General features: G+C 40.5%; 2 protein-coding genes across 8 annotated transcripts in view; both read left to right on the top strand.

Moving 5' to 3' along the window:
* LOC105489679 (mediator complex subunit 20) overlaps window positions 1–13,480 on the top strand; it is a 70,843-nt gene that overhangs the window by 35,015 nt on the left and 22,348 nt on the right. For 4 of the 6 annotated variants that reach the window (XM_071097074.1, XM_071097075.1, XM_071097079.1 and 1 more), the window contains one exon: window positions 2,200–2,299. The exons of the other annotated variants lie outside the window; for them this stretch is intronic. The gene's annotated coding sequence lies outside the window, so the exon portion shown is untranslated. The remainder of the gene's footprint in view (window positions 1–2,199; window positions 2,300–13,480) is intronic. 6 annotated transcript variants of the gene reach the window in all.
* Window positions 1–13,480, top strand: part of LOC105489613 (ubiquitin specific peptidase 49) — a 98,191-nt gene that overhangs the window by 6,616 nt on the left and 78,095 nt on the right. The gene's annotated exons all lie outside the window — the stretch shown is intronic.

Below are 13,480 nucleotides of genomic sequence, written 5' to 3' on the forward strand. Positions count from 1 at the left end.
CTCACACCTGTAATCCCAGCACTTTGGGAGGCTGAGGCAGGCAGGTGGATCACCTGAGTTTGTGAGTTCGAGACCAGCCTGACCAGCATGGAGAAACCCCGTCTCTACTAAAAATACAAAATTAGACGGGCATGGTGGCGGTTGCCTGTAATCCCAGCTACTCGGGAGGCTGAGGCCAGAGAATTGCTTGAACCAGGCAGGCAGAGGTTGCAGTAAGCCGAGATTGTGCCATTGTACTCCAGCCTGGGCAACAGGAGTGAAACTCTGTCTCAAAACAAACCAAACAAACAAAAAAATGGCACTTGTGGGCTTCTTTTCCTTTCCCCCCCTCTTTAAGCAATTATCAAAGCTATGAAATATAACTCCTTGTTAAAGCTGATTATAGGCCAGGTACGGTGGCTCACACCTGTTATCCCAGCACTTTGAGAGGCTGAGGCAGTTGGATCACTTGAGGCCAGAAGTTCGAGACCAGGCTGGCCAACATGGTGAAATCCTGTCTCTACTAAAAATACAAAAATTAGCTGGGCACGGTGGTGCATGCCGTAATCCCAGCTACTTGGGTGGTTGAGGAACATGATTTGCTTGAACCTGGGAGGCGGAGGTTGCAGTGAGCTAAGATTGTGCCACTCCATTCCAGCCTGGATGACAGACTGACACTCCATCTCAAAAAAAAAACAAACAAAACAAAACAAAACAAAAAAAGCTGATTGTAATAATTAAAAACACACCCCTTTCATAAGGATGAAAAATTACAGATTGTTTGGAAAGCATTCTTTCTAGTCATGTGTTATTGTTTTAGAGATATGGGCTATTTTTAAAGACTATAATACTATCCCTTTTCCATTCACATGTTAATAGAAGTCTGGAAAGTAAGGCATTCTCCTGAAATTTTCAGGGTTTTTTATTATATGTCAAGTTGTAAACAGCATTCTGTGACAGGTATTTTCTCTCTTTGTCTTTTATTGAGCTAATTAGTGATTTACACTCTAGTAGCATCTCTTCCAGCTTTACTGTGTGAAAATGTCTGCTGCTCTGTGCCTTCTATGCAGCCAGGGCTGGCAAATGATTGGGGGCAGATGTTGGTTAGCACATCAGAAGGATCAGGAATAAAATTCATTTTTCTTTTGTATTTTTAAAGATATGTTTTAAAGGCTTTTGTCTATGTCTTTGCCCCACTCCATTATCCCCTACCCTCATTCAAATAGGAATGTTATGACCTCCGTAACCCAGAGCTACTGTTCTTGATTCAGTTTTGGATTGTTTTCTATCCTGTTCCCACCCCCACCGAAACGTTGTGTCGTGGGATTTAGGGAGGATTAGCACGGCAGTCTGGCATAGTTTAGAGCCCAGGAAGCTGGTCTTCACTGCTCCCTCCCATCATCAGAATACAGAGCTTTCAGTCATTGTCTTTAGAACCCAGCAGTGCTTCTCTTGCTGGGCAAGTTGTGTGAAAGATGGGAGGGCAGCACTGTTGCTAGTGAGTTAGAAGGATACTTTTGTATGATGCTTGTATCTTTCCAAAGGAAGGATAGGCTCTGCTGTTGTGTTAGCTTTTTCAAAATGCAGCAGAGAATGGCAAAAAGATAATTTATAGCTTGGCTTTAGCATTTTGTCGCATTGGTGTCCTGCTCTTTCGTGCCTCCTGCTCTGTCTTTCAGTCTCTAACATGGGAAAGATGTGTAGGATATGTCATGTGCTCACTTGGATGGACCATGTGGGTGCATTAAAATAGCAAGAGCTTTGACTTTGAAATAAAGTCTTTAAGGATCAATTTGTTTTGTAGATATAAATTGTAGTTGAAAATGAAAGGAAGAGTAGATAGGGGTTTACTGATTTATCAGCTTTTTTTGAGACGGAGTCTCACTCTGTGGCCCAGGCTGGAGTGCAGTGATGCGATCTCGGCTCACTGCAACCTTCATCTCCCGGGTTCAAGTGATTCTCCTGTCTCAGCCCCCAGGGTAGCCAGAACTACAGGCATGCACCTCCACGCCTGGCTGATTTTTTGTGTTTTTAGTAGAGATGGAGTTTGCCATGTTGGCCAGGTTGGTCTCAAACTGCTGACCTCAGGTGATCTGCCTGCCTCAGCCTCCCAAAGTGCTGGGATTACAGGCGTGAGCCACCATGGCCGGCCTTGATTTATCAGTTTTGAGCCCAGACCTTTCTAGAATGCCAGGTAATTTATGGTACTTATTTTTGCAGTTATGGATACTAACTTATCAGGACAATAAGGTCAAAGTCCCTGTTAAAGCTAATTAGATTCTACTTGACAAAAATTGGAGGTAACCACAAAGAAAATCAGGTAAGAAAATGTATGAACTGCTCAGTTCAGCCGTCATTGCTAATAGCTTTATGATCATAGACATCTAGCCCTTGACAGCGAATCAGCATTTATGAACAGAGGTCATCTCATTTATGTAGGCATTCATAGAGTATGTAGGACTGTATTAATGTTATGTTTTTATAAATCAGAATGCCAAGAATATCCTTATAGATGGTCACTGCTAACATTTACATCTTTCACTCTCCTTTTTTATGTTCTGATACAATCAGCTGTATCAATTGGATGCTTATGGCTATACACTGATTGCATGCTTGTATCTAAAAGAGGTCAAAGGTCAGGTTAAAAACATTCATATAAAAAAGTAAAATATGGTCAACTGATTAGAGGAGGGGTCTTATAAGTAAAGATGAGAGCAAACATATCACTGTGGAATTGAATATACTCTTAAAATAAATATTTTAGAAATGTGTGACATAACGGCCGGGCGTGGTGGCTCACGCCTGTAATCCCAGCACTTTGGGAGGCCGAGATGGGCGGATCACGAGGTCAGGAGATCGAGACCATCCTGGCCAACATGGTGAAACCCCGTCTCTACTAAAAGTACAAAAAATTAGCCAGTTGTGGTGGCGGGTGCCTGTAGTCCCAGCTACTCGGGAGGCTGAGGCAGGAGAATGGCGTGAACCCGGGAGGCGGAGCTTGCAGTGAGCCGGGATTGAGCCACTGCACTCCAGAGCGAGACTCCGTCTTAAAAAAAAAAAAAAAAAAAAGGGAATGTGTGACATAGCTTGAAGAGCTTATAACAGTGTATTTCAAGTGAAAGGTAAGTGTGCTTTAATGAAGACATCAGTCTCATCTGTGAGTGGCCTCATTGTCTACTTCATACTGAAAATCCCAAATTGGGCCCAGTGTGTAGTTTACCTTGTTATCCCAGCACATTGGGAGGCCCAGGTGGGAAAATCTCTCTCTTTTTTTTTTTTTTTTTTTTCCTGAGGCGAAGTCTCACTCTGTCCCCCAGGCTGGAGTGCAGTAGTGCGATCTTGGCTCACTGCAGCTTCCACCTGCCGGCTTCAAGCCATTCTGCCTCAGCCTCCTCAGTAGCTGGGACTACAGGTGCGTGCCACCACGCCTGGCTAATTTTTGTATTTTTAGTAGAGACAAGATTTCGCCTTGTTGGTCAGGTTGGTCTCGAACTCCTGACCTCAAGTGATCCACCTGAGTGGGAGTGATTGCTTGAGCCCAGGAGTTCAAGGTTACAGTAAGATATGATTGTGTGCTGACACTCAGTAATCTAAATCTGAAATATTGAAGTATTGCAATTTTAGAGCCTTATAGGCAGATGTTGTCCTACTACAGGTTGCTATTATTTTCCTTTACCAGTATTATCATGTATACTAGCTAACATTTGGAACTTGTGGCCTTTCATTAGGAGACATCTAAAAAGGGGTGAACAGGTAATTTTTTTTTTTTAATGTTATTCTCAGTGCCCAGGGAATATGGAATAGACATGTCACTCTACACTGAATACGTTAATCAGTTTTTGTTAGCAGCATGGCGTAATGAGCATATTAACTACAATACCTACGTTGGCAGCCAGCAGTCTGCTTGTGAAATCTTTTAGAAAACAGAAATCTGGTGAGAAGTGTTCTTGAGCAGTTGAAATATTGTCGGGTGCGGAGTGAGGGCGTTACATAGGACAAATAAAGTAGAAAAAACTTATCCTCCAAAAAGTAGTTGTTTCACCACTGAAAGCCATGAGGAAAGGCATTTTATCTGTGGATTGAGATGTGGCTGTCTAATTTACATTGGACTTATAGAGTTCTTTTTGTATTTTGATTTTTCATTTAACTTTGTCATTTAAACAACTTCAAGGTACATTTCTATTTGATGAAAAAAGTTTTGTAAAACATTTTAAGGACGGTGAGTTTCTCATTTTTAAGTATATATTATATACTACTGTAAATTATTTTTCCCTTCCACTTCCAATTAAAACATATCTGACTTAAAAAAATGCCTTCAGCAGAAGTAAGAAGTTTCTGTTTAAGCAGAGTTCTTGGCACTTAAGAGGTGTTCAATAAGTTTTTATGGAATAAATTAATGTATGCATGAATGAAAAATATTATTCTGAATTTGGACTTCATACTCCTATAATTTGGGTACAGTATAGCATTGGTGTTCAAAGGCTCTCTGTTCAGCCCTCATTCCCATGTCTATTTTCCTCCCCACCTCACAGTCACACTCTCTAATGTGTTTGGTATGTCCTCGATTGTGTATGCATCTTTGTAAAATACTTACTGATTCTTTTGGTATATATATTTTTAATTACAAAATTGCTCATTATACTACACCGTTGTAGAATTTGGCTATAGAATTCTCCTTGTAGAAATGCTGTAGATCTTACTCTGGTTTTTACTTTTTTCAGTGAGCACTATATTTTAAGAGCTATGTATGGGCCGGGCATGGTGGCTCATGCCTGTAATCCCAGCACTTTGGGAGGCTGAGGCGGGCAGATCACGAGGTCAGGAGTTCGAAACCAGCCTGGCCAGCATGGTGAAACCACGTCTCTACTAAAAATACAAAAAATTAGCTGGGTGTGGTGGTACATGCCTGTGGTCCCAGCTACTCGGGAGGCTGAGGCAGGAGAATTGCCTGAACCCAGCAGGCGGAGGTTGCAGTGAACCAAGATTGCACCACTGCACTCCAGGCTGAGGGTGAGACTCTGTCTCAAAAAGACCAAAACAAAACAAAAAAAACCTGTTCATGTGGATGTAGATTTAGCTAATTGCTTGTAGCTGCAACATAGTATTCTGTGGTGTGCATCCATTCCCATAGTGATGGGCACCTAGGCTACCGTAAACAATGCTACCAGTAACAGTCTTGCACATGTCCATTATGGACATGTTTGAGAATTCTCAGGGACACAGACCCAGGAGTAGCATTGCGGCATAAGTACTATGAGGCTGTTGAATGGTTATATAAGCTTATAACAACAAGCATTGTGTTTCTATAACCGCCCCCCCAACACTTGGTATTGTCCACATTTCTAATTGTGGCCTTTTAGTAATATCTCATTTTAATTTTAATTTTGTTTATTTATTTATTTATTTTGAGATGGAGTCTCACTCTGTCACCCAGGCTGGAGTGCAGTGGCACGATCTCGGCTCACTGCAACCTCTGCCTCCTGGGTTAAAGCTATTCTCCTGCCTCAGCCTCCCGTGTAGCTGGGATTACAGGCGTGTGCCACCATACCTGGTTAATTTTAGTAGAGATGGAGTTTCACCGTGATGGCCAGGCTGGTTTCGAACTCCTGCCTAACCTCAGGTGATCCACCTGCCTTGGTCTCCCAAAGTACTGGGATTACAAGCGTGAGCCACTGTGCCTGGCCCTTTTTTTTTTTTTTTTTTTTTGAGACGGTCTCACTCTCCCAGGCTGGAGTGCAGTGGTGCAATCTCAGTTCACTGCAACCTCCATCTCCTGGGTTCAAGCAGTTCTCCTGCCTCAGCCTCCCGAGTAGCTGGGATTACAGGCGTATGCCCCCACACTCAGCTAATTTTTTTGTAGTTTTAGTAGAGACAGGGTTTTGCCATGTTGGCTAGGCTGTTTAATTTTTATTTCTAGTTACTAGCGAGTTTAATAATTTCTTCAATTCTAGTTAGCCATTTTCCTTTGCCTCTTCATATCCTTTGTTTCCTGTATTTTTCTTGTTGATTTATAGAACTCCTTAATATATATAATATTTCTTAAATCCCTGGTTGGTTTTGGACCATATAAATATCATCTTCTGGGGTGTCATCTATTAACTTTGCCTAGGTGTTTTTTGTTTTTTGTTTTTTGTTTTTTTTGAGACGGAGTCTTGCTCTTTTGCCCAGGTTGGAGTATAGTGGTATGATCTTGGCTCACTGCAACCTCTGCTTCCTGGGTTCAAGCAAGTCTCCTGCCTCAGCCTCCTGAGTAGCTGGGACTACAGGCGTGTGCCACCACACCCAGTTAATTTTTTGTATTTTTAGTAGAGACGGGGTTTCACCGTGTTAGCCAGGATGGCCTTGATCTCCTGACCTTGTGATCTGCCCGCCTCGGACTCCCAAAGTGCTGGGATTACAGACGTGAGCCACCGCGCGTGGCTGCTTGGTGTTCTTTATTGAATGGAAATTCTTGATTTTGATATAGACACATCCATCATTTTTTAGCCTACTGTATTTGCCTTATTACTGCTTCTTAGACTTAGATCATCCAGATTGTCTCCCTAAATTTCTTTTAGCTTTATGGCTTTACATTTCCCCTTAAGTTTTTAATGTATATGGAGCAATCTTTAGATGTGGTATAAGTTGGATCCAGCCTTATTTTTTTTTTATTTCCCAATACCATCTACTAAACTAGCTGAACTTTCCAGTTGATTTGTAGTAACATCCTTATTGTAAATCAAGTTTCTCACCTTTCTATTCTATCTCATTGGTGTATTTATCTCGAAGTTTCTTAAAGGGGGCACAGTTAGTAGAGTAGGTATGTTTAGCACTGCAGGGCCTGTCCACTCAGTGTCAGTAGTGTTGCCCTGTCATTGTGACATCCATGATGTCCCATGCATTTCCAGACACACCCTAGATGAGATCCTGTACCATATCATATTTATTACTGTGCCTTTCTAGTATTTATTAAGACATGGCAGGATGGATTCCCTCTCTTTGCTTTTTTTTTCAAAATTGATATAACTATCTGTAGATCTTTTTTTTTTTTCATAAATAGTTTAGATTTAGTTTTTCTAGTTTCCTCCCTCCGCAAAATGTCCTGTTACAATTTTGATTATTGAGATTATAATTTGATTTAGATTAATTTACCAAGATTTGGCATCTTTTTACAAAGTTAAGTCAGTACATCCATGAGCATGAAAGAATGAACATAATATTTTATTATTATTTAACTGGAGGAACTATTGGGTATGTATTATGTTTTGTAAGAGAATAGTATATTTTCTCAAAGTTTAAAAAGGAAAGAAAACCATACTTTATGCAGAAGCATAAACTGCATAAAGTATAATTTTCTTCCTGATTCCAGACTATGAAACAAAAAAAAAAATTTTTTAACGTTCAACTTGAAAGCTATGGAATATGCTACAGTTAAACCACCTTGCTAATCTATTCTCATTGTCTTCCTTTATGGTAAAAAATGAGAGCAAATGTTTTTGCCAGAATGTGTTTTAGTTTAATTTTTAAAAATCCCTGGTCAAAATTAATCACTTATCAAAAAATATCAGGTCCAGCTATTTCCTCACTTACAGATTCCCTAGATGCCTTTTCTACCTGCCTGTCCATGCAGAACCCAACATGTGATCAATAAGTGTGTTTTTGTTCCTTGATGCCATCAAGCAAAACAAGAAGTATGGTTTTAACACTCATTGATTAGTAGTAGGTGATATTATGTTTAAAAATACCTCATTTTGCTATAAAAGGTCAATAGAAAATATAGGTGTTTTACTTTTTTAAATATTTGGAGATAGAGAAAAGCATATATCCTAATTGGGAAGTCATTTTTTAGGTTTTAGAGACAGTGGGGCAGCAGATGTTTCAGATTTGAGTCTCATCATTATTCTGTAGTTTAAGTCTTTGGGAAAGAACAAGTGACTCTGATTCCACATGCTCCTTGCCTTGTTCTAACAGACTTGTAGTATTTGTGCTTTCCTTTCCTGAGGAAGCATTACAACTTTTTAAGTGTTTTCATTCCGCACCGAAATGTGATTCAGTCAAGTTGTTCTTTTGACTTTGGTTTAGCATCTGTTTGAATGAAAAAGGAATTTTAATTCATTAAGTGATTGACGTAGGTATAAACCATGAACCTTCTCCAGTGACATCATAATATGTTAAACATTCTTCTTTTCTTTTTCTCTTTGCTGGTTTTATAACTATGACTTTTGAATATCTATCAGCAAAAACATTATTTCCTGCCCTTAATTTTTTTCAAAGACAGCCACACATACCATTTGAGTTTTCCAAATACTTTTGTTTTGCCTTGAAATTCAGACTTTTTTTTTTTTTTTTTTGGTATTTAATGCCATATTTCTAAACAGTAGGCTTATGCTTACAAAAATCTGTGTAGGGGCCGCGCAGGGTGGCTCACGCCTGTAATCTTAGCACTTTGGGAGGCCGAGGTGGGTGGATCACGAGGTTAGGAGTTTGAGATCAGCCTGGCCAACATGGTGAAATCCCATCTCCACTAAAAATACGGCGTGGTGGCAGGCGCCTGTAATCCCAGCTGCTTGGGAGGCTGAGGCAGGAGAATTGCTGGAACCCGGAAGACAGGTTGCAGTGAGCTGAGACCACACCACTGCACTCCAGCCTGGGCAACAGAACGAGACTCCATCTCAAAATAAAATAATAAAAAATAAATAAAATAAATAAAAATCTGTGTAGGTTCTTTTCTAAACCTGCCCAGCTTCTATCCTGGGATCTACTTCCCTCATATCCTGGGTATTTCCTTTGCCTTCTTATGGAGAACCCCCTGTTTTCCTGGACTTGATATCTTTCTCCTTTGTTGTTTATATTTTAATTTGTGTGGAGCATGTCCCCCAGAAGTTCCTGAGAAAAAGATACATGAGATGTACATTTGTTTGGGATTCTGCATATATGAAAATGTCTTTATTTTCTTTTATACTTGATTTATAGTTTACCTGGGTATAGAATTCTAGATAAGAGAATATTTTCTATTTTCTCTGAGTTTATCAGGCATCACTCTATTGGCTTCTAGCTTCTGTTGCTGTTGATGAGAAGTGTGATGATGTTCTGATTCTTGACTATTTTTTTCCTCCCTGGAAATGTTCTGAAATTTTGATACAATTAGCCTTATTCTAGGCCTTGTTTTGTCTTTTATGCTGGACACTTGGAGGGCCTTTTCAATTTGGTAACAGACTTTTCAGTTCTGGGAAATTTTCTTGAATTCTTTTTTTTTTTTGAGACGGAGTCTCGCTCTGTCTCCCAGGCTGGAGCGCAGTGGCCCTATCTTGGTTTACTGCAAGCTCTGCCTCCCGGGTTCACACCATTCTCCTGCCTCAGCCTCCCGAGTAGCTGGGACTACAGGCGCCCACAACCACGCCTGGCTAATTTTTGTATTTTTTTAGTAGAGACGGGGTTTCACCTTGTTAGCCAGGGTGGTCTCCATCTCCAGACCTCTTGATCCGCCCGCCTCGGCCTCCCAAAGTGCTGGGATTACAGGCATGAGCCACCGCACTCAGCCTGAATTCTTAAATTCTAACCAATCCCTTCCTTTTCCTCCTTGCCCCCCGTTTTCTCTGTTCTTCCTCTCAAACTCTTAATACTTGTGTTTGGAATTTCTAGACTGATGATTCCTTTAATTTTCTTTTCCTATTTCCCGTGTTTTTGTCTCTTTATTCTGCTTTCTGGGGGGTGTCTTGAACTTCATCTTAAGACCTTTCTAATTAGTTTTATATTTATGCTGTCATATTTTTAATATTCAAGAGTTTTTTTTTCTGTGAATGTTGCTTTTTAGTAGCTTTTTTTAGTAGCATTATTTTTGTTTCATAGATGGGCTAGCTGTTCTCTGAACGTGTTATTTCCTCAGCTTTCTGTAAAATCTCTGTTTCCTTAAAATACCTTACTTGTTCATTTCATTTATTTTGATCTTTCATTTAGGGAATTTTGTTAAAAGTATAGCTTTGGCTGTTTTACTCATATTCAGGAGTGAGCCACGAAAAAACTGAAAGCTGAATTTGCCAGCTTTTTGGAGTGGCAGCTTCTAAAAGTTAACTGGTGGTTTTCATTGTAAGCTGATTAGTCAAGGACCCATATTCTTTGAGAGGACACCTCTAACAGTCAGTATTTGTGCTTTTCTCTTGACCAGGTTCATCCCCAGAAAGAATGTTCCTATTATCTGCTTAGGGCTTACAAACCTGGCTGCAACATTTGGGAAGCTGAGTGGGGAAAATGGCTAGGGATGTCTCACCTTTCAGGATATCAACTTTCTCTTAATCACCATCTTTTTTAGACTGGTGGGCCTGCCCCAGTTGTGCCTAGTCCAGAGTCTCTCTAGTAATCTTTCCAGAGAACAAACCTCCCATCCTCTGCCCAGCAGCTGCTTGGAGACAGGGTGGCAATCTAGGGATAGAACTTTTACCCCATTCTTTTTTTAGCCTTGTCTGCTATCCCCACTTTCAGAGGCATTTTGAGTTTTTCTGGTTTGTCTTAGCACAATTCAGTTTGCTTTGGGCTTCTCCTTAACATAGGGAGACCCTCCATCTCTACATAAAACTAAAAAAAAAATTAGCCAGGTGTGGTGGCATGCGCCTGTGGTCCCAGCTACTTGGGAGGCTGAGGTGAAAGGATAGCTTGCACCCTGGAGTTTGAGGCTGCAGTGAGCCATAATTGCGCTACTGCACTCCAACCTGGGCGACAGAGCAAGACCCTGTTTCAAAAACAAAACATAGAGGCAGGGTCTCACTCTGTTGGCCAGGCTGGTCTCAAACTGCTGGCCTCAAGCAGTCCTCCCATGCTTGCCTCTGAAAGTGCTGGGATTATAGGCATGAGCCACCATACCTGTCTGACCTATGTTTAAAGTTAGAAACCATTTTTGTAGGATAAGTGCAGATTCACAGTTGAGTAACTTCTCAAACAAGGCTAACTTCCAACTAAGTTTTACCACAGGCAAAAAACCTACTTAAATAAATTGTATGTTCCTTGCCACTGATGTAGGGATACTAGAATTGCAGCAATTCAAAACAATTATCTTGGACCTACGTGTTGCTTCTTCCTTGCTGTGTGATCCTGGGTCATTTCCTAACGAAATTGGGCCCTCTGTGCTTCATGCTGTAAAATGCTGCTGATACCCACCTCATTGTGAGAATTAACTGAGCAAGTATACATGAAAACACCTCACACAATATGGTATCTAGGAGGAAGTATAATATTCATAAATCTCTTATTAAAATTGTTGCTTTGCTAACAAAATTACTGTATAGTATTTATAAGAAGTGCTTGATAATGACAGAATTAATGATTTTAATGTATGCTGACAGACTAAACTCTACCAATTAATATTTATTATATGTGGGACATATAAGAAGCAGGATTAGCTTTAAGCAGAGTGATAAAGTAGAAACTATATAAAAGGTGATCTTTGTGGCTGATGCTGCTGCTCTACAAACTAAATGGGATTTGGTATTGTTTTTATTTGCATTTATCTTGGATGACTGAGGAGAATGCAAGCACATTCCTTTGCTCTCAGGTCATGTTATTTTTTGGTGAGAAGAACTCCCAATCTGGCTAAGATTGTATGTCTTTTAGTTCTTATTAAGCTGTCAGTTAAAATTGTAAAGACCCAGATACCCAACACATTTTAGGATTCTTGAATTCTACCTGAATGATGAAGCTCTTTTATCCCAGCCTGCCCCAGAACATCTGGGATGTTTGAATGTCAGTGTTTCTTTTTGCTAGAATAATGATCTAAAGTGTTTGCTTTCTTTGGTAGCAAAGAAAGAATACCTAACATATGTACAGCTCTTGCCAGTTTATAATGCACTTACACACATTTTCTTATTTGATCTTTGCAACTCTTTTGGAAGAAAGTAGAGCTGATGTTATATGCTTTACAAATGAGAAAGTAGGGATTCTCAAGACGTTAGTGAATTGCCCAAGGTCACACTGGTAATAAGTAGATAACCTGGACCTTAAACTGAAGCCATCTCATTCTAAATCTAAGGCTTTTTCAATCTTTCGTGCTCATATATCCCTTACACATTAACAGATCCATCTAGTATCTTATTACATATGGAAGACAATCAACAGGGCAAGTGGATTCCTAAAGCCATTTTGATCCTAGTCATCATACAGCCATTTAGAGAAGGAAATTTATGATGTGGGGCCTGGCCATCTTTCAGTCAGACTCTGGATCTTTTATGCATCGTTGTAATGATCCCAAATTGTTTTTATTTAAGACAGCTGAAACGGCCAGGTGCGATGGCTCACGCCTGTAATCCCAGCACTTTGGGAGGCCGAGGTGGGTGGATCACGAGGTCAGGAGTTTGAGACCAGCCTGGCCAACGTGGCAAAACCGTGTCTCTACTAAAAATACAAAAATTAGCCGGGTGTGGTGGCAGGTGCCTGTAATCCAGCTACTTGGGAGGCTAAGGCTGGAGAATCGCTTAAACCCAGGAGGCAGAGGTTGCAGTGAGCTGAGATCATGCCATTGCATTCCAGCTTGGGCAACAAGAGCAAGACTCTGTCTCAAAAAAAAAAAAAAAGAAAGCAAGCTAAAACAATATGATAATTTTTTCTCTAATACAAAAATATATGTGTGGAGAGATGATAAAATTACCATTTGCAGTGGTAAATATCACATGAAGTTTTTAATGAAAATAGGTACTTAAGAGCTGGGTGGGGTGGCTGGCACATGCCTGTAGTCCCAGCTACTTGGGAGGCTGAGGTGGTAGGGTCGCTTGCGCCCTGGAGTCTGGAGTTCAAGACCAGCCTGGGCAACATAGTGAGACCCTGTCTGTAAAAAAAAGTATTTTATAAATGTTAGGCAGCATATTGCCTAGGAAGTAAAATTTAAGATAAATGTAAAAAATGGGATCCTCAGCCCAGCACGGTGGTGGCTCACACCTATAATCCCAGCACTTTTATAGGCCTGGGCAGATCACTTGAGGCCAGGAGTTCAAGACCAACCTGGACAACATGGTGAAACCCTGTCTCTACTAAAAATACAAAAATTACCTGGATGTGGTGGTGCGAACCTGTAATCCCAGCTACTTGGGAGGCTGAAGCATGCAAATTGCTTACCTGGGAGGCAGAGGTTGCAGTGAGCTAAGATCATGCCACTACCCTCCAGCCTGGGCAACAGAGTGAGATTGTCTCAAAAAAAAAAAACCCGGGATCCCCTATCAGTGATTCATTTGGCCAGCAGTATATGTTAGTATGTCCTTTGTACTATGTACTATGCTATGTCAACAGGACACAATAATGGATGATAAATAATCCTTCCTCCCAGGAATCTCACAGTCTAGATTACCATTCCATGTATACTGTAAATACAGCTTTGTGGACTGCATTTCTGTTTAATGGTGAAGAAGCATTTTAATAAATAGCTTCTAAGAAGTCAATTCATGTGGCAAATGAACAGCACTATTACCACCTAGATTATTCTGAATCATAGTCAAAATGTGTAAATGCAATCCTTCTACCCTTTGTATTTCACAGTAATTCA

Source organism: Macaca nemestrina, chromosome 5 (genome assembly GCF_043159975.1).
Source record: "Macaca nemestrina isolate mMacNem1 chromosome 5, mMacNem.hap1, whole genome shotgun sequence".
Classification (NCBI taxonomy): domain Eukaryota; kingdom Metazoa; phylum Chordata; class Mammalia; order Primates; family Cercopithecidae; genus Macaca; species Macaca nemestrina.